Raw genomic sequence first — 26,568 nt, forward strand, 5'->3', positions numbered from 1 at the left:
AATATGCCTGCTTAAAGAAAATCAAAGCACTCCAGCCTCTAACAATCATGTTTTAATCTTCTAAAACACATAACTGGCGGGCTTCAAAAACAGCTAAACACTGCCTGCTTTCAAAGGAAAGGGAGAAATGTCTTATAAGCGTCAAGCTTCACCGTGAAAGAAAGTTTGCAAATAAATGAGGAATTCTCTCCTGAAAAGTCCCCTCTTTCTCCCTACTGAGCTAGATTAATGCAATTTTCTCCCTATTTTTATGGAATAATTTTAAATAGTTTCGAGATGTAGCTGCCTAAAGCAAAGTAGGCATTTGAAGATGACAATAATTTTCCTTTATAAAAATTTAAATCATATCTTCTGTACAAATAGTCATAAAACAAGCATTGGAAAGCTCCCCAGGGTATGATTGTACAGTCACTCCATAAAGCAAAGTTATGTGCGGGTGTCTTTCAATGACTGGAATTTGTGTTTATTGATAATACTGGTTCCAGTTTGGAACAAAATGTATGTTGTCCAATTTTATTTAGTCATGTCATTTACAGTATCACGACAATTGAGTTCTCAAATCTAAAATAAAAAAGTGAAAGCAATTTCATCTATTTTCATTTTAGTCTTTTGAGGCATATATAAGAAAACCATAGCTACTGGAGACATGGGCTTCCAGCTGTGATGGACTACGTAAAAATGTTGTTGTGAGTAAAAATAAAAGGTGAAGGTTCACATTTCTTTAATGAGTCAGTGTTTCTTCATTTAATAGAAAGTGCAAATGAACATTAAATATACAGTTTTCTCTGTTTGAATTTGAATTTGTTGTGCCCAATTTCCATATCGTTCTTCAGCCTTTTCAATTAAAAATGATATGCATCACAAACCAACAGCTGAATCATGACATATTTACAAGAAATAAAGGTGAAAAAGACTGCTTTAGTGATTGCCACTGTTTTGATGCAATTTAGACATACAGGTATAGATAGATAGTGTAATCAGTAGGGGGCCCCAAACAGCAGACCCAGTACTGCCCAACACAGTCAGGGGTTCAAATAATGGATTTTTAATCCACCAAGCACTTTTACAGTGAAGTGCAGCCAATAATCATACAAACAATAAAATTCTTTCCTCTCCTTCCACCTCCAGTTGAGTGTAATCTCGAGGAGTCGGAATTGGAAGGCAGCAGGCTCCTTTTATGCTGGACCTAGAATAGCTTCTGGTGACCCAGCATGACTTGTGAGAAATACTTCTGGGATGTTTGGAAAGCACAACAACCTCTTATGGCATAGTCCTACCCTGACGGTGACCTCTTGTGGCACCCAGGGACCCCGACAGGTTTGTACTTCCACAGTCCACTTCAAATTAAACCCAGCGGGTATGCAAGCTGGGATGCCATTATCATACCATTGTCAAGCTGGGATAGAAACTTGATTTAAAGAAATTTTAGTGAATAATTTAAGACAAGGCAACCTTCTGATATTTCTTATGCAGACGGTTCATTGAGAATATCCATTGTGACAACTCCACAGAACATCTGACAATGTATGTCTATATCTCATTTTCTCTTAACAGCACTGAAGACATACAGTACATGGCTGCAAACACAGCACTGCTCAGGGTTTTAGCCTTTGCAGAAACTTTTCTTGTAAGGAAGATAATAAGAAGCATGTGTCACACACATGCGACTAGGAGGGAGCTGAGTGGACCAAGTGGAAGTAATTACCCACCTTGTTGGCAGGGTGCACTAAAGCTACCTCTGTTATCTCTGCAGGCTAAATACGGGAAAACTTGCCTGATTCAACATCACTTTCAGGTCCGGAGCCCAGACTGATGTCACTTCAGGTTCCAGTGAACTGATGGAGGTCACTTCCGGTTCCGATGGCCAGACTTATCTCACTTCCGGTTACGGAACACAGACGGACATCATTTCCAGTTCTGTCCAGATGACATGACTTCTGCCTTTCGGCTTTTAAAGCTGCCATCTTTTTTCAACTCTTTCAGTTCAGTTCAGGACTCAAAACAGTGCACATGAGTGCTATTTCAAAACCCTTTTGCTGCCAAGGACAATATATAGGTAGCTGCCCCAAACCTTGTTGTGTGTGTCAAGGCTGTTCATTTCACAAATGAAATAATAAAAAAAGGATATGAGTCAACCCCTCTGAATTTGTTTCACCTCAAGTTAGACAAAATTGTGGGAGTGTTTGAGAACTTTGCTGAACTCTTCAAAATGCATTGAAGTCGGTGAGGAAGGAGAAACTGAACAAGTGGTTGCTATGGTCTTTTAAGTGCCCCTAAGGGCTAGGGAAGCATCTGCCAACTATGCTGAACTAATTATTATGTCCAAATAGTGACCTGGCAGCTGTGGTAACCATTGTACTACCATGCCTCCCTGAGATAAGATTAATATAATTAAATATCAGAACAGTAAAATTTCTTTCAGGCAGTGGTAACAGTAGCAGAAAGCATGAATTTACTGAGGCTTGGCCCCGACAGATTCCATAATATGTTCTTTCCTCTCTTGAACTGAAAAGTACATATTTATTTATTTTTTCCTGACTAAAGCATGAGGATTCTTTACTCCTTCCTGTTTGCATCAACTGCACGTTTTACCAACAGGTCACATTCATATCCATACAAAAACAAATACCTTTAAGATATGAATACACTGATACATTTCTGGTTTAATTCTGCATGTGTGTTTTGTGCTTAAATATATTTGCAAGTTTTCCACAAATTTTTACTGTACTAGTAAAACAGTCAGTCATTTTCTAAACCAATTTGTCCTAAACAGGGTCGTGGAGGTCTGCTGGAGCCTATCCCAGCTAGCATAGGGCACAAGGCAGGACATGAGGCACAGCCAATAATCATAAAAACAATTAAATTCTTTACCCCCTTTCCGCCTCCAGTTGAGTGTGGTCGCGAGGAGTCAGAGTTGGAAGGCAACAGGCTCCCTTTATGCTGGACTGCCAGTCCATCACAGGACAAACACAAACACACACCCCAACCACACACTAGGGCCAATTTAGTATTGCCAATCCACCTAACTTGCATATCTTTGTAATGTGGGTGGTAACCGGAGCACCAGGAATAAAGCCACACATACATGGAAACTCCACACACAGAGGACCAGGGACGTGAACTCTGATCTCATTACTGGAAGGCAGCAGTGCTACCATTGAACCAACACCCCACCCTTGTAAAAAAAGTAAACCAGTTCTTATTAAATCTACACCGCAAGAAGAATTTAATTCCTTACAGAGGATATTATGGCATACCGCCCACTACTATGATCAGCTTTATGTATTCAGATGGCTGCACAGTCCAAAATTGACTGCTACTGATGTGACGCTGGCCTCACAAAACATCATGGGACGCTGTGAAAAACTGTTCATCTAAATTGACATGGCAAATTTTCAGGATAATATTTGGCAAACAAAGAATGCTGGCAAACCCAGCACATGTGCTTCAAAAGCAAGTCAAAATTTTAAATCTTAATACAGAATGCAAGGTCTGAAACATGAAAGTACACCTTATGGGTCAGCATCTGAGTAAATGAAGTGCTATACTTCTCATCCACTCAGGTCTGTCGGGGAACACCTCTGATGATCACGGGGTCCATGAGGGGCTTGGTCCTCCTAAAATCTACCATCAGCTCCTTGGTTTTGCTGGTGTTCAGTTGTAGGTGGGTGAGTTGCACCATTTAACAAAGTCCTTGATTAGGTTCGTATACTCCTCCTGCCCACTCCTGATGCATCCTACGATAGCAGTGTCATCAGCGAACTTTTGCACGTGGCAGGACTCCGAATTGTATTGGAAGTCTGATGTATATAGGCTGAACAGGACCGGAGAAAGTACAGTCCCCTGCGGCACTCCTGTATTGCTGACCACAATGTCAGACCTGCAGTTCCCGAGACGCACATACTGAGGTCTGTATGTAAGATAGTCCAAGATCCATGCCACCAGGTATGAATCTACTCCCGTCTCTGTTAGCCTGTCACTAAACAGCAGAGGTTGGATGGTGTTGAAGGCACTAAAGAAGTCCAAAAACATAATTCTTACAGCACCACTGCCTCTGTCCAAGTGGGAGAAGGACTGGTGTAGCATATAGATGATGGCATCCTTCGATCCCATCTCCTCCTGGTATGCAAACTGCAGAGGGTCAAGGGCATGGTGGACCTGTGGCCTCAGGTGGTGAAGCAGCAGCTGTTCCATGGTCTTCATCACATGTGACATCAGAGTGACAGGTCAGAAGTCATAGGACACCTTTGGGACTGGGGTGATGCAGGATGTTTTCCAAAGCCTCTGGACTCTTCCCTGTTCCAGGCTCAGGTTGAAGATGTGCTGTAGAGGACTCCCCAGCTCCAATGCATAGGCCTTCAGCAGTCGTGGCGATACTCCATATGGACCCACTGCTTTGCTGGCACAAATTGTCCTCAGCTCTCTGTTTACCTGGGCTGCTGTAATTGTGGGTGGGGATGTCTCTCCTATGCTGGTATAAGCAGAAGGATGGGTGGAGGGTGCAGTACTCAGAGGTGAGAGTGGGTTAGGGTGGTCAAACCTGTTAAAGAAGTTGTTCATCTGTTTTGCTCTCTCCACGTCTCTCTCGATGGTGGCAGCCCACTTTGAGCTGCAGCCATTGACGATCTTCATCCCATTCCACACTTTCTTTATGCTGTTATTTTGCAACTTCTGCTCCAGCTTTCTCCTGTACTGCTCCTTCCCCGCCCTGAGCTGGACTCAGAGTTCCTTCTGCACGCACTTGAGCTCATGCAGATCACCACCTTTAAAAGCCCTTTTCTTCTGGTTCAAAAGGCCCTTGATGTCACTTGTAATCCATGGCTTGTTGTTAGAATAGCAGTGTACTGTTCTTACTGGAACTACAATATCCATACAGAAGTTGATGTAGTCAGTAGTGCAGTCAACAACCTCCTCAATGTTCTCACTATATGATCCCTGCAGGATAGCCCAGTCCGTAGTTCCAAAGCAGTCTCTCAGAGCATGTGCTGCCTCAGGGGACCACTTCCTGAATGAGCGTGTTGTTGTAGGTAGTTCCCACACTCTTGGTTTGTAGTGAGGCTGAAGCAGAACCAGGTTATGATCTGCTTTCCCAAGCGCCGGCAGCGGGGTGGCGCTGTATGTGTCTTTAACGTTTACATACAGTAGGTCAATAGTCCTATTTCCGCGGGTGCTACAATCCACATACTGGGAGAAGGCAGGTACTGTTTTGTCCAGCGTCACATGGTTAAAGTCTCCAGTGATTAGCACAATCGCCTCGGGGTGCTGTGTTTGTAGTTTAGCAACAGCAGAATGGATGATGTCACCCGCTATCTCCATGTCTGCCCGAGGAGGCATGTAGACAATAACAACAATGACATGTCCAAACTCTCTGGGCAAGTAATAGGGACGCAGACTTACGGCCAACAGTTCGATGTTCCTGCAGCAAGTGGAGATTTTGACGTTTACATGTCCAGAGTTGCACCACCTTGTATTCACATAGAAAGTGAATCCTCTTCCTTTCCGTTTCCCGCAAGTATTTGTGTCTCTGTCCGCTTTAACTGTGCTAAACCCGGGTAGCTCCACATTAGCATCTGGGATGTTAGTTGTTAGCCATGTTTCACAAAAACACAACAAACTGCATTCTCTGTAGGTCCTGACATTTTTCACCAGCGCAGCCAGTTCGTCAATCTTATTTGGAGGTGAGTTCACATTTCCCAGGATCACAGAAGGCACCGGAGGCTTGTATTGACACTTTCTTGCTAGCCTCTTGGCTTTTAGCTTAGCGCCGGCTCTTCTGCCACGATACGACCTTCTTACCTTATGTTGAATTAGTATGTGCCTTATGGTCTATGATGTCAAAAAAAAAAACAAAAAACAGAGACATAGGTATATATGATATTTGGAATTATTCGTTTTATGACCTGTATAGTACATTTCGGAAAACATTGTGGCACGGATGCAACATTATAATCAGTGACCGTGTGTTTTTTTTTTTCCCCTGATCTTGCCAGTCCCCACATGTTGCTGTATGCTGTTTCTTTTGTACTCCAGGACATACAGTGGAAAGAACAGTACAGACAGGTCAGTTGCAATGCGCACACTTCTCTCTATGCTGTGGTTTCTGTTACACACCTGAAAGAAAGAGACGATATATGTGAAAACATCATCGCAACAATGCAATATTATTTGAAATCGAACAGCGCCAGATCGGGTGTGAATTTATGCTGGGACTGTTACTTAGAGTCAGATCAGGAGGGGTGGGGTTGGGTTGGGGGTACAGCGTGATCGTGATTGAGAGAATAAAACTGAAAAAAGCTAACTGTTACAAGTACCATAAATTTATACCCAATGTCCCATATATTTGTCTCTTTCTTTTTTTTCTCCGTGCTGAAAGAACCATCCTTCCTACATTTACGACGTGTGTACCTGTTGCAATGCGCACACTTCTCTCTATGTTGTGTAACAGCGCCAGCATAAATTTACACCCGATCTGACGCTGTTTGTTTTCAAATAATATTGCATTAGTGCGATGATGTTTTCACATATATTGTCTCTTTCTTTTAGCTGTGTAATAGAAGCCACAGCATAAAGAGAAGTGTGCGCATTGCAACAGGTACACACGTCGTAAATGTAGGAAGTACGATCCTAGCGTGTGTGTGAACTGTGAGCATTTGAATTTGATGATTGCATATAGCACTGAACTGATCTGTCTGTACTATTCTTTCCTCTGCATGTCCAGAAGTACAAAAGAAAAAGCATACAGCAACATGTGGGGACTGGCAAGATCAAGGGGGAAAAAAAACACACGGTCACTGATTACAACCACAAGATGTTATGCGAATGAATATGAATAATATGAGTAATGTTGCATCCGTGCCACAATGTTTTCCGAAATGTACTATACAGGTCATAAAACGAATAATTCCAAATATCATATATACCTATGTCTCTGTTTTTTTTTTTTTTACATCATAGACCATAAGGCACATAGTAATTCAGCATGATCAGAAACACTCAATAAAACTGAATAAAAAAATAATCAAGTGACAGAGAGATACAAAAAAGGCAGATTCACCAGCGTTTGTGTGTCAACTTTTATCCCTCCAGATGAGAGAATGTCCAGTTCCATTACCTCAAAACACCACTCACATCTACAGTTACTCCCAGTTTCAAATAAAAACTATCAGCATCAGATCCTCTATGTATGTATCGTGATCATGACTGACAGAATAAAAGTGAAAACAAAATGGTAACTTTTACAAGTCCTATAAATGTACACCTTCTGTTACAGACGCAGTGTATGTGTGTATTGTATAATATTAACAATATGATCAGCTCACTACTGAAAATGGCAAATATAAGAGGCATTCCCCACTCCCAGATAATCAATCAAGGAATGAGCTGGGAGAAGTTTGTACACGTTCTAAGTCGGTGGGGGGATGAAACAGTAGGCTGCTTGCTGCTTGTCTTTATTGCCACATTTACAGGACAAAACATGCTGGCGGAGAGGTGTGAACGGATTTAAGGTGGGCTGGATCTACGAGTTTTCATAGGCTCTGGTAATTCTAGTTTTAAGCAAATGAAAATTAAGAGATGATATGATTAAAGTTTTTGAAATTATGAAAGGAAGTACAGCAGTTTATCAAGGCTGTTACTTTAAAATATTTATTCAATACTAGCTGTGTAAGCCCGTGCTATAAAAAGGATGGGGTCCTAGAAACTATTGAAATCGTCAGAAAAAAAATTGAAATATGGAGATGTCAGGTAATTGGAAGGAACTACTTTGGGCATCTCTCTCCTAGGAGGTTTCGTGTTGCTGACATGCTCGCATTGTTTATGCTATAGCGACTAAGCAACTTTCTTTCTTCAGAGGTTTCCTTTTGCCAATGTGCTTGCCTCGCTTCTGTATTAGCTGCTAAGCGAATGATTCTTCAGAGGTTTGTCAAGTCAAGTCAACTTTATTTATAAAGCACTTTACCTACAACAGCCACTGACCAAAGTGCTGAACATAGACTAAAATAAATTTTAAACAAAACAAACTAATAAATAAGTAGATAAAATACAATAAATAAAATAAATTAAAACATAGTAAAAACAACTAAACAGAGTTTACACAGAGTAAAATCAACTGCTCACACAGGATCAAATGCCAAACCAAAAAGGTAAGTCTTAAGAGCAGACTTAAAAATGGGCAGTGAGTAGGCCTGTCTAATGTGGATTGGCAGTGAATTCCAGAGCCTTGGAGCCACAACGGAAAAAGCCCTATCCCCCCTGAGCTTTTGCTCAGGTTTAGCTTTGCCAACATGCTGACCTTGCTTGTGTATCCTCGGAGGTTGAGCCCTTACCCCGACTCCACCTCTCACTTCCGGGCCGAATAGACACACACACTTCCACGCATAGACATTTATATATAAGAAAACCACAAGGCCAAACTCTTTTAGGTTAAATTTTGCAAAAATGGTAGAAAGTTTTTTTTTCTACACAATGGAGCATAGACACATGAAATAATTTACCAAGTAGTGTCGTGGAAAGAAATACTTTAGGGACCTTTAAAACTTTACATGATGGTATTATGGAGGAATTGACTTTGTTGAATAATAGCCTGTTTTTGTCAACATTTTTGAAATGTTCTAATTTTGCACATTGCCTGGTGGGGCTGTGCCACCAGCCCTGTGATACCCCAGTGACCATAGCAATGGACAACACTTTCTTTTGGGACACATGAAAGACGTGAATCGAGATGGACCAGGGCTAGTGATGAGACAGACAAGACTTTAGTCAAAAATGCAGGCTGAGGTCAATGAGGTTTATTAAAAAAAGAATTAAAATGTAAATAATCCTTCAATACATAGTGCTTCTTTTAAAAATCATGCCCATCAATCATCCTTTGGTGCTCTGTAAATATATATATAAAAAAAAATCAATCCATTCGCATTATATTCCCATTTTCTCTTGTAAGGACCCAGGAACAAATCCTTATTGCTCATTCACTGCTATCCTGGTCTGCCACCTCTGTCAGCACCCACAGACCCTTTCCGTAGACAATCACATCATAATCTGCCACCTCAATCAGTCACCGCAGCTCCTTTAAACAATACTGCTCTGCTTCCTATACCTCTTCACTCTCTGTTGTAATGGCCATCTCCACTACACATCTCTGCTCACTAACTACGTATGTGCCAATCAGCAGAGTTACTACCTGCCACCTCCTGGAACTCTTCAGTCTTTAGTCCTGCTTCTTTATACTGCTCAGATGAGCCAATGCCATCCTGACCTTTCTTCTTTCATTGTTGTTCTCATAAGAACTGTCCCACCTTTTCATTTCCTGGCCAGTCCACCTGACACTATCCAATTAAGCTGCACCTCCCCTCTGTAGTTAAAATGGCATGGATGATCACATTCAGTCAATTGTGAATGTAACAGGGTTAATCCCTATCTGTGTTACATTTGTGCTTTGGAGTTTGTTTGTTTTTTTTGTATTTCCTCAAAATTGTTACACCTTTTTTCTATAATATGTACATAATGTTACTTAGGAACCAATCATTGGGAGAGCATGTGTTGCAGGCTATCGGTTGCGGGTGCATTTATGGGTACACATGTCCTTGTTTCAGCAGGTACGTATTTGGCTTGCTAGAGGTAGGATGGGCTTTGTGGAGGTCCTTTAATTTTTTTGTCTTAAAAATTATTTTTTTATTTTGCATTGAAGCGATACTTGTTTGTATTTTCTCTCCTCTCTTTTAGAGAACATTTTGAATAGAAGCACCCCAGGAAATTGTGCAAGAGCCTCATTTTATGTTACAATTACTTTTTTTTTTTTTTGCTCTCTCATGTGTTGTAGTTTAATCATATATGAGTGGTCTGAAATTGTATAGTGGTTGTAGTTAGCACCCTATATAAAACATTATGTAACTTCCTTGTGGTGGTGTAGTGGTTAAGGCTTTGGACTTTAAACCTTGAAGTTGTTGGCTCATATCTCACTATTGACGCTGTGTGACCGTAAAAAAGTCACTTGACTTGCCTGTGCTCCAACTGGAAAACTAAAAGAAAGTGTAACCAATTGTGTCATAAATTTTGTAAGCTGCTTTGGATAAAGGTGTTACCCACATAAATACATGTAAAAAATTTAAAGTAAATGTTAACATTTTTGCAGTACTTAAACATTTTTAATGTCTGTTTCAGTAGGCATATACGTATTTGGTTTGCTAGAGAGAAAAGTTTTAATAGACAAACCCCAGGAAATTGTGCAAGTATCTTATTTTATGTTACAATTACTTTTTTTTTGCTCTCTCAGAGTGTGCTTGGCTTGTGGTGAAGCGACCAAGATTCTTTAAAATGACCAAGATTCTTTAAAGCAATGGGCGTAAGGCCTTTGACTGCCTGCCACAGAAAGAAGGAAAGAGGAAGTAGAAAGCTACACAAGTTCACACCTCACAGTTTATTGAGACTGATGTGATTACTAGCTAGCAGAGACTTGTTTGCAGATTTTGCATAGATTCTTCGGGGGCTCAGTTTTGTTTCCCACAACTCAAAGATAAACTGACAGATTGATGTGTATCTCTAAATCTGCTGTGTTAAAAGGACTGTGTGATCGACTCTGCCCTCTGATGATGTCTGCATTGTATCTGTGGCTGTCCTAATATGCCTCTGAATCCTTGACTAGGACAAGGCAGGTTTGAATAATGTATGAACAGACCAACTGCTCATCTTAGAAGAAAAGTGCATGAGGAACCCTATCTCCACCGACAGCCCCTTGGTGTCTCCAATAGAAATGTATGGGAAGCATTTCATCAGAAATAATGCTAACATTAACATACAAGGAGATTGCCCCCAGTTGCAGAGCTGCTTTGCTGAACAGATTCAGTTTCATAGTTTCAGTTTAACATTCTTCAGTGAAGCAACACAGTAGTATTGCCTGCCCAAGCTTTGCTAACATCTTTATTGAAAAATACATAATGAAAGCATTTCCCAAGAAACCTGAATCCATTCATTCCAATCAATTTGTAATTAGAAACCAAGAATTGCACAACAAATTACTGAGGTTTGTAAAAATTCTGACAAGCAAGTGTATTCCTGTGTGCTATTTTATTATTTCAAAATGATAACAAAATGATCTTTCAAATTGTAGTACCATCTGGCAAATGGGTAGTGGTAGACTAATTAGAATTTAAATTACCAATCGCTTTTATTAACAAAAAAACAACAATTTTTATGATGAAGTTGGTAAATACATGTTTAAAATAAAAAAAATGAAATCACTTTGATAATTATTTTTTTTTAACTAAAGAGGAATGCCAAAGAAACAAAACTGAGCAAAAAGAAGCAGGAGGTCAGTGGTATTTTTTTGAAGGGAAAAACAAAAAGTTTGTTGAAAATTTACAGTTTTGCACCTTGGTAACATAAGGACTGTAAAATAACTTTTTTTCTGTATTCTGTGCAAAATCATATACAAGTATTTGTGCTTCTCTGTTTCCAAATAAAGAAAAGTGCAGAGGTATAACATTTTAAACACTCAAGGTTACCCGGCAGCCCATCATTCTGTATTTTAATAAGTGTTCTTTATGCTGAGGGTGCCATTTTGGAGTAGTTGGCTGCTGTGCTGTGTTTAAATCATTTGCCATGTTTCTTTCTCTTGTGAGAATTTTGAACTCTTTTCAGACCCTCCCCAATGGTGCTACATGCCAAAATGTGATTGATGTGTCTGTTGAGGGTTGTTTGTCCATTCCTAAGGCCACCCAGATTTACAGACCCATTGAGGCAACTACAAGTTCACAGCCTCCCCATGTAACACATCTGTTGCCCGATGGGTGATGCAAGGAACATTCTAACTCGGCCACTGACCTGTCCCCGTCCCTGCTCATTTGCTATGCCTGTGTGTATTGAAGTTCCCATTTGAATAAATACCTGACTGTTTTGATTGGAATAAAGTTAGTTTTCTTGAAGCATTTGGACTCAGCGTTTTCTCTCAGGTACAGGACAGTGGCTCACGTGTCACACTGTGCAAAGATGGCACCTTACCTTCATGTTCCAATGATTTTCTTAAAAATGTGCCTGTCATGCTCATTGGTAAATTGACCCTAATAGACCTTTTAAGTAGATCCTCTGTTAGAATGGCTTCCTACCTTCTAGTTGTTTCTATTTGAACCTGATGCTACCAAGATAGGCTTTGGCACCAACAATGGTCAACTGCATTAGTTTAACCACAGAAAACTGTGTTATGTTCATAAAGACCAGTGCATTTAGAAAGCACAGGCCCCTTTATTTTCTTCATATTTTGTTATTCTGCAGCCTTGTGCTAAAATATTTTTTCCTTCATTAAGCAACACTCAATATTTTAAAATATTTTGCAAATTTATTAAAAATAAAAAAACGGAATATTACATTGATACCAATACTAAGACCCCTTACTTAGTACTTACTTAAAGCACCTCTGGCAGCGATTACATCCTTGAGTCTTTTTGGGTGTGACAAGACAAGCTTTGCACAACCTGGATTTAGAAATTTTCTTCCATTCTTCTCTGCAGATCCTCTCAAATTCAGAAAGGATGGATGGAAACCAATGGTGGACAGCTAGTTTAGGTCTTTCTAGAGATGTTCATTTGGGTTAAAATCTGGGCTCTGCTTGGGCCACTCATTGACTTTCAAAGAGTTATTCCTAAGTCACTCTTGTTTAATCTTTACTTTGTGTTTAAGATCATTGTCCTATTATTAAGTGACCTTTCAGTCCAGTCTGATATCTCTCTATTTTGCTCCATTCAACCTTCCCTATAAACCTGACTAGTATACTTATCCCAACCCTACATCATTGTAGGAAGAAGTGGACATTGCCCATTCTACTAGACTTTAGTGGCACACTAGGAATGTGGAGGAAACAAATTTAATAGGGTTGCAGTGTGCTTTCCGCAACATGCATTCTAAACTCCATTTGGTACCAGGATATGCCTGTACTTAATCTAATAACAAAGGTGTAAATCGGAGTTATGACTGACATCTTTGCTGAGGCCCCTTTATGTGCAGAGCCAGATGGCATGAAATGAACTTGTCTATAAGGATACAATGGAAGTGACTTTTCAGTAAGGATAAGTTACAGTATATATTCCCTTAAAGCTCTCTGCACCATCCTAAAGATTCAGGGGACAGGCTCTGGCTCACTTAGGTGGCTCTCTGAGGGAACTCCAGTGGGAGCTCTGCTCTCACTCTCCGAAATGACCACTGCCACATAAGGAGTTTTACCTGTGTGTGTTGTATTGTGTCTTGTCTGTCTTTTGTGTTTTTTTAGTCACTGCCTGGGGCTTCCACTCAGATTCAGGTGGTGGAGCCCTTCACAGTTCAGGACCAGGAGTTGCAAGGCAGTGATTGATGGCATTGCCTCCATGGGTGGGATCTGGAAGGCCCAACAAAAAAACTGTTCCTTACTGTACTGTACTGAAATTTAAATCAGTGATTGGGACATAGAATAGTTAATTTGCATTGCAAGGGAGATGGGACAGACACTATCGAGAAAAAAGAAAATTAGAAACGTCTCACCCCGAACACTAGGATAAGGTTAGTGAGGTGGTCACCTGCACGCCTTTTTTCTTTCTTTCTTCGGACTATCCCTAGGCTTTGGATTTCCGATTTCGGAGGGTGAGATCTGTAACCTTTTTTTTTTTACTTTCGGGATAGCACCGCATCCAACTTTCCTCGATCTTTCCCAATCTGATTGCCCTCGTTGCATGGTCCTCCTTCCTTCATGGACAACACCCCTTTGGACTGAATTCATGTAAATACAGTAATCCCTCCTCGATCACGGGGGTTGCGTTCCAGAACCCCCCGCGATAGATGAAAATCTGCGAAGTAGAAACCATATGTTTGTATAGTTATTTTTATATATTTTAAGCCCTTATAAACTCTCCCACACTGTTAACATTATTACAGCCCTCTAGACATGAAATAACACCCTTTAGTCAAAAGTTTAAACTGTGCTCCATGACAAGACAGAGATGACAGTTCTTTCTCACAATTAAAAGAATGCAAATATATCTTTTCTTCACAGGAGTGTCTGCATCAGGAGAAGAGAATTTAAGAGACAGCGCGAGTGCTCGCAAAGAAAAGCAAACATCAAAAAATCAATACGTGTCCTTTTAAGTTTGCCGAAGCACCGCAATAAAGCGGCATTTTTCAGAGGAGCGTCAGTATCTTCTAAGCAAACAGCCTCTGTGCAAACAGCCCTCTGCTCACATCTCCTCCATCAGGCGCAGAGAACGTCAGAGAGAGAGAGCGAGATTAAAGCAACAATCAAAAAATCAATACGTGTGCTTTTGTGCTTTTAAATATGCCGAGCACCGCAATAAAGTGGGATTTTTTAGAGGAGCGTCAGTATCTTTTAAGCAAACAGCCTCTGTGCAAACAGCACCTCTGCTCACACCCCCTCCGTCAGGCGCAGAGAATGTCAGAGAGGGTGAGAGAGAGGCAGAGACAAGCAAACAATCAAGCAGTCAAAAGAATAATCAAGCATATCGTATAGCATTGAGGAGTTTTAGTTAATATACATGCTCTGATTGGGTAGCTTCTAAGCCATCTGCCAATAGCGTCCCTTGTATGAAATCAACTGGGCAAACAAACTGAGGAAGCATGTACCATAAATTAAAAGACACAGTGTCCGCAGAAATCCGCGAACCAGCGAAAAATCCGTGATATATATTTAGATATGCTTACATTTAAAATCCGCGATAAATTGAAGCCACGAAAGTCGAAGCGCGATATAGCGCTTATAATCTGACGATTATATATAAACATCTACACATGGAAGTGTGTATATCTGTCTGTCCGGCCCAGAAGTGAGAGGTGGAGTTGGGGTAAGGGGTACAACTCCGAGGAAACAGAAACCTCACTTAGCCGCTAATAGCACAAGCAAGATGAGCACGTCAGCAAAACGAAACCTCACAAGAAAGACAAAGTCGCTTACCCGCTAACATCGGCAAAACGGTATCCCTTTTACTTTTCCTCCCACCGCTAATGCACAAGCAATGCGAGCACGTTGGCAAAATGAATATTTCTAGGAGAGAGTTGCCCATAGTTGTTCCTTTCAATTACCTGACATCTCTACATTTCAAATTTTTTTTCTGACGATTTCAATAGTTTCTAGGACTAGGGATTTTATTCCGCACGGGTTTACACAGCTAGTATATATATCTGCCTCTTATGTTTTTTTTATATATGTGTACTGTATATATATGTGTATATGTATATGTGCCTCTCCTGAACAGGGGTGTCTTTTGTTTATTCAAGTCACATTGAGAATTTTTTGTGTGTATTTATGTATATATGTGGGGTTTGTTGGGACTGGTCATCTTTTCTAATGAAAAGGGGGAATTTGGTGTAGTGAGTAAAAGTGTGTAATTATTTAATCTGTGTTATTCCACTAATGTTTTCTTTTGTTTTTGTCTTTGCTTAATACTAAGTTTTGAGGGGAGAAGTGGCAAAACAGCCAGGTCAAATGCGTTAATAAGAGCTTGAAAAATATATTGTTAATATAGCATTGCCCTCTTTGAGCCTTGGGTAACACCTCTAAAACCTGCACTTTGAAACAAAAAAGTTATGATGTGCTTTTCCTTAAGGAGCCAAAGCTGACATTCTACTCTTTGTCAGTCTCAGAGATGAAATCCAGTTTGCCAAACTAAACAGCAAGCCAGTCTGAAGGCTAAGAAACAGCGCAAAACTTGGTTGGAGTTAAGACATGGAGAAGCAGGCAATGGCAAACACAGAAAAAGAGGTATTTTACTTAAAGTCCACAATCCATAAAGTGCTGTCAGAAGACAGGAAGAAGAATGGCAGGCAAAAAATCATAAGCATGGCAAATTCAAGGGACGAGTGCAAGTAACACACAAAAGGTCATAAACATATTTTAACAAAAGCAGGCATAAAATCTTTTTTTAATGTAGCATAAGTCAAAATTTCAAAGCAAAAAATCTGCAAAATACGGAAAGGCAGCTTACATAGTTTTGTGATGGCAGGATAAACAATGAGTGGGCAAAGTGAATTTGCCAAAATACATCTTTTATTTTATATAACCCTACCATCATTCGACTGCTGACTAGTTAATGTTGCACTGATAGACAGGTTTCTTTGCAAAAGAACACTAATTGCTGAAATTTCAATAACGCTTAATCTGAGTGCCAGATGTATTTTATATCACTGATCAGCATCTGTAATTTAATTGAGGTTGTGAGAAGGTATAAGAATATAATTTTGTATTCTGCATTTCATTTATCATGGAGTTTGATTTAGCAGAGTTACACTTTTGTATGTTTTTATAGTGAACATCTCAGTAAACTTGAGAGCTGGAAGTGTGAGAATGCAGTACTTAATATCGAACTGGTGCTACAGCATATGACTTCTGCAGTAAGTATCAGTCTGTTCAATTGTTTAGTTGGCTTATTGTCCTTTTACATAACTGTGTAAAACAGACCATTGAAATAGAATAGGGAAGACACATAATTGACAAGTGTTGACCCTTTGAGGCGGGACTTCCAGTTTCTGGTAAAAACATTTCCAGGTTGTTTCTATATATAGAAGTCTTTAGGCCTCAGTTGGATTTCCATCTTGATTTCCCACTACACATTCTACCGTCTTGACTACACTTGCTAAAACTACCAGTGATAATGAACTTCCTGAATCCCCTTCACCACAGTTAGAAAGAAAGGCATTTTCTGTGGTTCCTACCCGGAAAATAATTAATATTCACTGGCACACAAATTGGTGAGTCTATTCTGTTATTTTTCTACTTTATTTAGTTCAGGGTAGTACCATCATATCTGACAATCTTTTTTCAGCCATTTTACTCCACGATTTAGGCCGGCTTCATCATCTTCCAACATCTCCTCTGTTACCGTTCCAGTCTGGATTTTGTCTGTGTTGATATTAGGGTATTTTTTTAATCTATTATTTGTAGTGGTTGTTTGAAGCAGTGTTTTTGTATGGGTTGTGTATGGTGTTTTTAGCTGTGGGAACAAGGGAGGACAGTTTTTTTTGTGTATATAAATATTGTTTTGTTTTTCTTATGTATTCATTCACGGTATAAATTTTGGGGCAGTTTCTGTTATCTATGTTTATATATATATTTCTCTTTACTTTGCAATATAGTTGCCTCCACTTTTATATTTTGTGATTTACTCTCTATGCACCGCTAATTGGGGAAATGAAGGTGGGAAACTTATGCCAGAAGTTCAGGGCTGACTAGGACTAGTCCAAGCATTTTCTAGGCCTTGTGCCTGAACATGTAGCAGCCAGTTCGCCATTACAGTATCTCAAAATGTGAACCTCAGTTCATTGGTGTCAGCATGCCAATAGTTCAATGAATGTAACTCACTCTGGGATAAGCCCCTTCATTATCATGGTCTCTCCCCACCGTAATTTGTCATCTCACTATTGAGTTTAAAGGAGTGTTCCACCCAAAATATATTTTTAAAAAAATTTTCTTACCTCATGTAATTTGTAGAGGTGGCTGAGAAAAAATTTTAAACTCATGTTTTTTGTTGAGAAATGAAATATTGAATATCCCAGCACAGTAGCATTGATAAGGGGGTCGACATTGGAGAATGCCAAAAAACATCTATTAAAAAAAAATTCTCATGTTGCATTGTCCAATATCGATTTGTATGGTCAAAATGTGCCAGATATCTACATTTTTTTTGCTTGACTATAATTATCTGTTACCTCCTAAAAGTTGTGTATTAAATGTCAACAATGAAGTCGTCATTCCTACAATGCTGTGCACTTGAACTGAAGATGTGCCTCTCCCTCTCATTTATTGGTGAAGAAATCTGTCTGTCATTCAAATGCACATGAAATTTGACATTATACATTTTTCTTGGCCACTACTATGCAGCAGAAGTGTGACAAAAACAGTACTGTGGCTCCTTTATACCAACAGCAATATGCTACATAATGCCTCACTGTCACTGTGAATGCCATATTAGAAGTTCATTTTCTGTTTTAATTTTCTTGCTTTTAAGTCATTCTGGTGTGTACTTGGACAATAGTGTGTGTGCGTGTATATATGTACAGTATATACAGTATGTGTGTGTATATGCATGTATATGTAAATATTGTGGATTACTGGGGGTGTACATCTCTCCAAACCTGGACACAGACAGGCACAGAGACAAAAGTCCAAGGCAACACACATTATTTTCTTGTGGGTCAGCGTTTCTCTCTACTTCCCACTACAGAGCACAGTACAAAAGTACCAGCAGTAATGCTCAGTCCCTTCTTTCTTTTTCTTCTTTCTTTCCCAGCAAGCTTTGTCCTCCACCTACCGGCTGTGACTCCCAGAGTGAAGTGAGGTGGTTCCTTTTATTCAGCACCTGGGAGTGCCCCAGGTGGTTCATTGGGATTACCTGGAATCACTTCCAGGTGTGGGAGAAGTCCACGATAAGGCTTTGCAGCTCCCCCTGTTGGCCCCCACAGGGGACAACAGGGCTGCTCCAAACTCCATCTCTCAGTGTGTGCTGCCCTCTAGCGTTCCAGGGGAGGTACTGCCTCAGTGATACTCTCTTCCCCCAGTCCTTCTATTCCATTGGCATCCCAGTAAGATAATACATATGTATATATGTAACATTCCTGGTACCCTGTGACGCATGATTCCCTATCTTGCACCTCAAAACACGAGGTTGAGTCTCGGTACTTTAGCAAAACCAGCTTTATTCCACTTGAAACAGAAACAACAGGGTCATTTATTGCAATGGGAGCTACCACTCTCCTATACACAGAAACAGAAAATAAGCGTTTGTTGTCAATTGGTGATGAAAGGAACATTATAAATTCAATATTACTTGGCCACGACCCTGGCCATGACCCTGCCTGATTGCTGTGTCAGTGTATAGGGGAGCGGTAGATCACACTACAATAAATAACTGTGCTGTTCCTGTTTCAAGCTGAATAAAGCTTGTTTTGCTAAAGTACAGAAAAAGACCTTTGGAAAAGGTGGGGGAGCCTCAGGCCAGCAGGTGAGGAAAATATTACTGTGAAAATTTGACCCAGAGCAGCCAACCCATTCTCAGGTATTTAGCCAATGGCCAAGACTCAGGTTCTGGCTAAGGCCAAATGTGAATAACGGCCATCAGGATAGTGAAACAAGTTGCCTGTTTTTTTCTTCTGAACGTCCTGCCGAAATATCTCACCCAGCTGGCCTGGGGACAATCATTTAAAAACCTGGTCAACCTCATAGAGGCCATCGAGAAGAATAGGGCAGCTTCACAGTTGGGGAAAGCCGGACAGCCTTGGTATGAAACCCAACCAGTATGTGTCCCTAACTTTCCACCCCGTCATCGCTGTTTGGAGCAAGCGCCAAAGCCACTAATTTATGTGGTTGTGTCTTTTGCTCGGCGATGAAGGGGTCAGCGCTGGTGTAGAGAGAGTGGGGTGGTGTGCGCTGACTAATCAATTATCAAACCCCTGGCAATTGTAAATGGGTATAATGTGCCAGCCATAATAACAGTAACATCTCCATTATTGCTTGCGGTTTTGTGTTACTGCGACCTTGGCTTAAAGTTAAGAACAATCTGACCTGTATTCGTGGGGATGCTTGCTCATACAGGTCCATTCATTGGGTATGAAGGATTGCTAAAGAAATTAATGGTGGCGGTCCTTCCAAGCCCACCTTACTCAGTGATACCTGGGCGAGATTGGTCTAATAGTAAATGTGGTTTCACTCTACCCACTACTAAATAAAGATTGGTCCTATTAATGGAAGGGGAAAATACGTCCCAAGTTGTCTCCACACCATGTACAGAGCTGGCTGAGAGTGGAGACGTGGCAAATCCCGGACCGTTGCACAATGGGACGTCATCACCCAGTGCTGCAATGGAACAGAAGAAAACCACACCACTTGAGGTTATTACAGATCCGCTCTCTCAGTTGCACTTCAATTTAAGCAGACACCAGCTTCACTTAAAGGGAATAATGGAATGACGATTCCCTTAAATTTGCTAAAAATGCAGTGGTTCTGGTAAATGGCCATCGCACACAACATCCCATGCCACAAAGGCTTCACTTTATATTAAATAACGACCTTCTGTATCGGGTAGCAGAACACGAGGGGAAGGTAAGGTTGCTGCTGTTAGTCCAACGAATTTACTGGGGGCAGGTTCCTAGGTGCCTATCTTGGCACCGAAAAAACCCTGAAGTGGATCAAGCTCAGATTCTATTGCCCAGGAATAAACAAGGAGGTTTGCTGCTTTTGCACATCCTGCCCAGAGTGTCAATTACAACAAATTCCCAAGCAGGACCATGCTCCTCTAGTTCCCATTCCCCCTATTGATGTCCCATTTGAATGCATTGGGGTCAATTTAGTGGGACCACTAGAACCCTCAGTTCAAGAACACAAATGCATCTTGGTCCTAGTAGATTATTCTACCTGATATCTCAAAGCTGTTCCTTTGCACTCAGCTACCTCCAAAGCGGTTCACCGACAAAAGCGCGATAGAGATATGCGCCCCGAGAAAACCGTGATGGACAAATGAGCGCCGACAAACCCGTTAAGTGGTTTTCCAGAAACGCGTGCCGACAAAATCGCCATGACAAAATCGCGAAAGAGGCCAAGTGAGTGGGACGCCCTTGCTGCAATTCTTCCAACAAATGTAGGGCGTGATCTTAAAGACTATCTGCGTGCCATGCTGATGGCATGCCGCGTCTCATAATATTGACTTCTAAAATAAACATTATTATATATGCTTTAAACTAGTAATTCATATTTAATGAAACTTTTGCGATTTTCACAGCGCGATTTTGACGGCACATTTTAATCTGCGCTATTTTGTCGGCGCACATATGTCTATCGCGCAAATGTCGGCTCACATCCAAAGCTATTGCATGGGAATTAGTAGGGATCTTTGTACGAGTCAGAATCCCTAAAGAAGTCCTGACAGACCAAGGGACACCCTTTACCTTGTGGACATTCAGGGAAGTTGCCAAATTACTTCCAAGATAAAGCATTTATAGACCTCAGTGTATCATCCTTAAACTGATGGTCTAGTAGAGTGGTTCAATCAGACCCTCAAGGAGATGCTCCACAAGGTGGTCCACAAAGATGGGAGGAAGTGGGACCAGCTCCTCCCTTTTATCCTTTTTGCCTATCGAGAAGTTTGACAAGCCTCCATGGGGTTCTCACCTTTAGAATTACTATACGGGCGACAACCCGGGGTATTTTGGATATTGTAAGAGAAGGTTGGGGAGAAAAAGCACTTTCCTCCACAAATATTGTAGAGTTTATCACGCAGCTACACAATAGATTCAAAAAAATTAGACCTATATAAAAAAACATATATGGAAAAGGCTCAAGCAGCGCAGGGCCATCAATATGATTTTGGTACATTGCTATGGGAGTTCCACCCCAGAGAGAGGGTCATGGTCCTCGTTGCCATCTCCCAGTATAAATTATTGGCCCATTGGCAAGACCGCTACCAACTTAAGGAGAGGTGGGGACTTGTCGACTATTTGTTGAAGCAACCACATTGTTGACCAAGTGAACGGGTTTATCACCTGTTCCTTCTTTGCTCACAAATCAGACCTTAATTTCAGACCTAATTTGACTGCCAAACAGCAATGGGAGCTGGAAACAGTTATCCTGTCAGTTCCCGAGGTGGTGAGTGAGAAACCAGGACAAACCTCACTGATTGAGCATGACATTGTGACTGAACCAGGGGTAGTTGTATGAGAACGTACCCAATGCCGCAAGTGGACGACCTCCTCAAGTGACTGGGGATGGCTGAATATATAACCACACTTGACATGACGAAGGGGTACTGGCAGGTTCCTTTAACGGACTCCACGAAGGTTAAAACTGCGTTTAGCACCCCTAGCGGTCACTGGCAGTATCGTGTCCTTCCATTCGGATTACATGGGGCACCTGCAACCTTCCAATGTCTGGTGGACAAAGTGCTCTGTCCTCATTACTCCCATAGTGCTGCCTATCTGGATGATGTAGTACTCTATGAATCCTATGAACCTTTGTATTACTTAGCATACTCAGTAAAGAGCACTGTTCGGAAAAGTTGCATTTAAAAGTCATTTTGCTACATTACTCCTTGCTTAAAAAACCTAAATATTCCATAGTTACCATAAAGTGCATTATAAACAGTGTGTTACTTTTGCATTTCTTTTACTTCTTTTGTATTAAAAAACTTTTCACTGGCCAGCTTTTGTTATTAAATCCTAAAGCCCATATACAGTATGAACTTTTATGAAACGGACCAGTAGCACAACCAAATATGACAATTCCCTTGTATTTTAAAAATGATTAATCCTTTCTGTGCAGTTTTCTAACCCCAAAGCAAGCCCCCGAAGATATGAGACACAGGTATGAACAGTGGTCGCTGCTCCACCAGATCACACTATTCCAACATATCAAAGGCAAATAACTGGATGAAAACTAAACTGTCAATGCAGCATACATTTTTTCTGCTTGGCTGTGAGATTGAGCCCTGCAGAGAACCAGCGTGTAGGTCAACCACATTTGCTTCTTGTTCTGTTTTGATAGTCATTCGCTCCCTGTGACCCCAAACTGGGCCAATTACATTTACCTCTCAGCACATGTAGGTTTAAATGTATACCTCTCACTTGTGTTCAGTTCTTTTCACTTGATTGCATGCTATGGCGATTAACTTGTTCCTCGCTAGCCATCACTAGATGGCTGCAGCGTATCTGTGTATAATGTTAAATGTGGTAATTCTGCAAAGTACAGCAGTATTTGTTTTGTATTGTTGGGATAGCTTTAGTAGTAATACAGTAACACATTATTTTTTTTTAAGTAAAGCAGATATTTTTACTTCAACAAAATAAGTATTGTATTAAGTAATCTTATTATGTATTGCACATTACTTTTAATGCATTGTCCCAACTCTGGTGAAGAGCACTAGATAAATATTTTAATAGAGCTGAATATGACCATTCACTCATTGGTATTTGCTATTCACTAAGGGTTTAAAGAGAGCCCAGTTCTTATAGAACCCAATGGATGCAAATAAGAAACAAGCCTGAAGGAAGCACCAGTCCATTGCATGTGCGTTGACAGCAGGCCAATTACAGTCAACATCCAGCTTAGCAGCATGTCTTTGTACTGTAGCTGGATAATCAGCATCTCCAGTGGAACTCTCAAAATGACTCAGATTTCAAATAGGACTGTGTGGCAGCTAATTCCAATGCCTTTGAGCAATCACTGCCAAATATGTTTAAAGTGACACTTTTTTTCTTTTTAATGTTGGTTGCATCTAGTTAATTAAAAAGGGAAAATATAAACTGTATTGTGTTTTAGCAGAAAATTAGTTTTTTGGCCCAAGGCACTGTAGGTTGATTTACTTTCTTCATACATTTGCTTTTACCAATAAATGACACTTTTATATAATAATCTGTAATGCTGCTAATGTTTAAAAAAATGTATTCATCAAAAATTACTGATCTGTAAAGAGATATGGGATATCTAAAAATAATATGTATTAAAAACAATACACAATGGAAAAATGGTAATTTTGAAACATTCTCAGTTATGTTGATCTTGCTCTGAATATTACTTATAGTATTATACATTGCAATACAGAAAAAATGAATCATAATAGAATTGTTTGTGACTCGAGTTACAGTGACACGCTTTGGCAGCAGGTTCTTGCAGAAATATTCTACAACATCTGGCAATGGCATACAAGACAGAATGGCAAACGATCTTGAATAAAATGGGTATTATCACTATTTTTCCCCTACTTTTTTTCCCTTTTTTAAATTACTGTGGGACCAGTCGTTTTATAGCTTGAAATTCTCGCCAGTTCTCAATGGCCTTAGTGTGCTTTTCAAAATGCAATTCAAACATCATAGATGTTAAATTGAAGTGGAGATGAATGAATGAAAAAAGAATGCGCCAAAACAAAATTATTTTGGAACAGATTTGTAGATCTGGCTAGCTTTCAGTCTTTTATGTTATAAATAATCTCATCTTTTGACGTTGAGTTGGCTGCTCTACCAAGAGAATGTCATTTTTATTTATCTCATAAGACTTGGTCTGAAGTCTGGCGTTATTCCTTCTAATAAAGTAAATACTGTACCACCTTTGAATTACTAAATTGATAGAGGAGAAAGAATATGGTCTCATCACTTAAGGTTTTTTAAGATTATGTAAGGGATGGCGATACCACCATTGGAATTAAAATGTGCGACATAAAACAGCCATCAGGCAAAAATCAAAAAGGCATGAAAAACATCTGAAAAGGTAAAATCTAAACTTATCATCAAAATGACAAAATTAAACCATCAGTTAAACAGACAGTGCCGAACACAATGTGTAACTCTACTAGCCCAATGTGGTTTTACCAGGAAATTGGAGAAATGTGCTGCAGGTTGGTTTAACAGATGAAGTGTCATGAAATTTGAGGTGAACAGAAAAGATGTGGCTTATCATCGCTCAGACATTATGGTAGTTGTCCTTGACGACTGTGACATGGTTCACTTGACTGCATCAATTATAGCACTTACTTGTAGCATTTTTGGTGGATGGGGAGCATATATCATGGCCTTAGGCACTTCGGTATTCATCCATGTTTCAGTTTTCAGGGTGGAAAAATGATACTTTATCTTAATAGTTTATTACTTTATGCTATGACATTATATCAGTGATACAACCTCAATATCTTCTTCAGTGGACAGTGAGTGGTGTCAATACAGGAAAACGGGAGCAGAATTTGAAAAAGGGGATCCTAACTTTAAATGAGAACTGGGTCCAGGCTTTGAAAGCCTGATTCTTTTTTTTCTGGGCTGATGAGTCCAGTGCTGTGAATACGTCTGTTAGAACTCAGCTTTTAATAATAAAAAAGATTAATTTAAAACTGACAATATAACTGACCTAATCAGTTTTCTTGTACATCAGATTGAAAAAAAAAAACAGAGGTCAGATGAATAAAACTTGCTTACACAAAAAGAGCCTCAAAATGTGCACATGTAATTTTCAATACAAAAGTCAGGATTTAACTTGATGGGAGAACATTTGTATATTTACAGCAGCTCCAACCCATACGTATGCAACATTTCGGAGAAAGTTGGAAATGATGACACCCTTCATCAAGGAAGGAAATGCAGCCAAATTAGCTAAAATGAATCACATTCATGATACTTTATGCCACTGAGCTATTGTTATAATGTGCATTGGCATGACAAACATATTAAATCTCAAATGTGATGAATATGAAATACAACCTTTCAGTTCCCATTAAAAAGAGGACTAATGTTCCATATTTTCACTGAAAAACTTTGTTATTTTGGCTTTTTATATACAGTAGGCTTCCTGTTGTCACTTCTCAGGACTAGAAACCAATGCAATCACTTGTCAATAACTGCATTAAAACAACACAAGGGTGAATCACTCCCTACATATGGAAAGCTATCAATCTCATGCCCTACAGTGTATTTTTAGACAAATGGTTTGACACAACATGGTTTGATTGGCTCTGCTTGAAGACTATGCAAATGGTTAGATTTAATGGTTATATTTTAGGGACTGGCATGATTTTTTTTTATGACTGGCTTATGAGGCAATTTAGGCTTTCAAAAGTCATTCCCTTAGAACTATGTCCCTGAGGTAGGCCTAGCATTTGAAAGACTAACTATTGCAATAAGGGCACCTTTGAAAGAATGACACTGCTTTAGTTTAAGTATAAGCAGTGACATTCCTTTAATGCACAAGTCATCTGTGATGCCAAAATGAGACTGACAAATGTTGTGGCCTGAGTCCTCATGTATAAACGGTGCGTATGCAACATTTTGGCCCATTTCCACGCTCACTTCACGATGTATAAAAATTAAACTTGGCATAAAGTCGCGCACATTCTCATTCCAGCTCAATGCATTGCGTACACAAGTTTTTGGCACGGTTTTGAAAACTGGTGGCACCCAGCGTCAAAGCAGTGCTACTGTTCCTGTGTGGTTTCCTTTTATTTTTTAGATTCACATCTCTGATGCGGCTTTATCAAATACACTAAAATTAAATGCATATCGTTTATTAGTTTAAGACATCTGATTGTAATCAACCTGTAACAATATAATGATCCACAGAATTGCCAAACTTTTTCCAAATGCCATAGCTGCTTTAGTGCTGTTAATCTTGATTCACCACTCAGAGAATTTTAACCCACTGTATCCGAGTGTGGAATCATAGCTCTACAGCAGCTGATCAGATTATCGGGATACAGCATCTAGCACACGCTGCTTCAGCCATGTGTACAGTCTATTTGAACTTCTCTAATGCGGCAAATGCTTCAGAGCCCTTCCTGATGGGACATGGTGGTTCAGAAGTAGTTTCATCGAGCTCTAAACTTACTCAATCAATCCATCAAGTGCTACCGGTAGAACTGTTTGTACTTACAAGTACAATTACCTTACTTTAAACTTCCACTACAGTTGTAATATTTAACAACCTGAGCCACATATACTTACATGTTGTATATTTTTAATTGTTTTTTATCATATTATTATTGTTGTTGTTGTAGCTGTTGTTATTTTTTCATTTTATAGGAAAATAAGTTTATGTAGGACTTGCATATATTATATACTAGCAAAATACCCGCGCTTCGC

The sequence above is a fragment of the Polypterus senegalus genome, chromosome 15 (genome assembly GCF_016835505.1).
Source record: "Polypterus senegalus isolate Bchr_013 chromosome 15, ASM1683550v1, whole genome shotgun sequence".
Lineage (NCBI taxonomy): Eukaryota > Metazoa > Chordata > Cladistia > Polypteriformes > Polypteridae > Polypterus > Polypterus senegalus.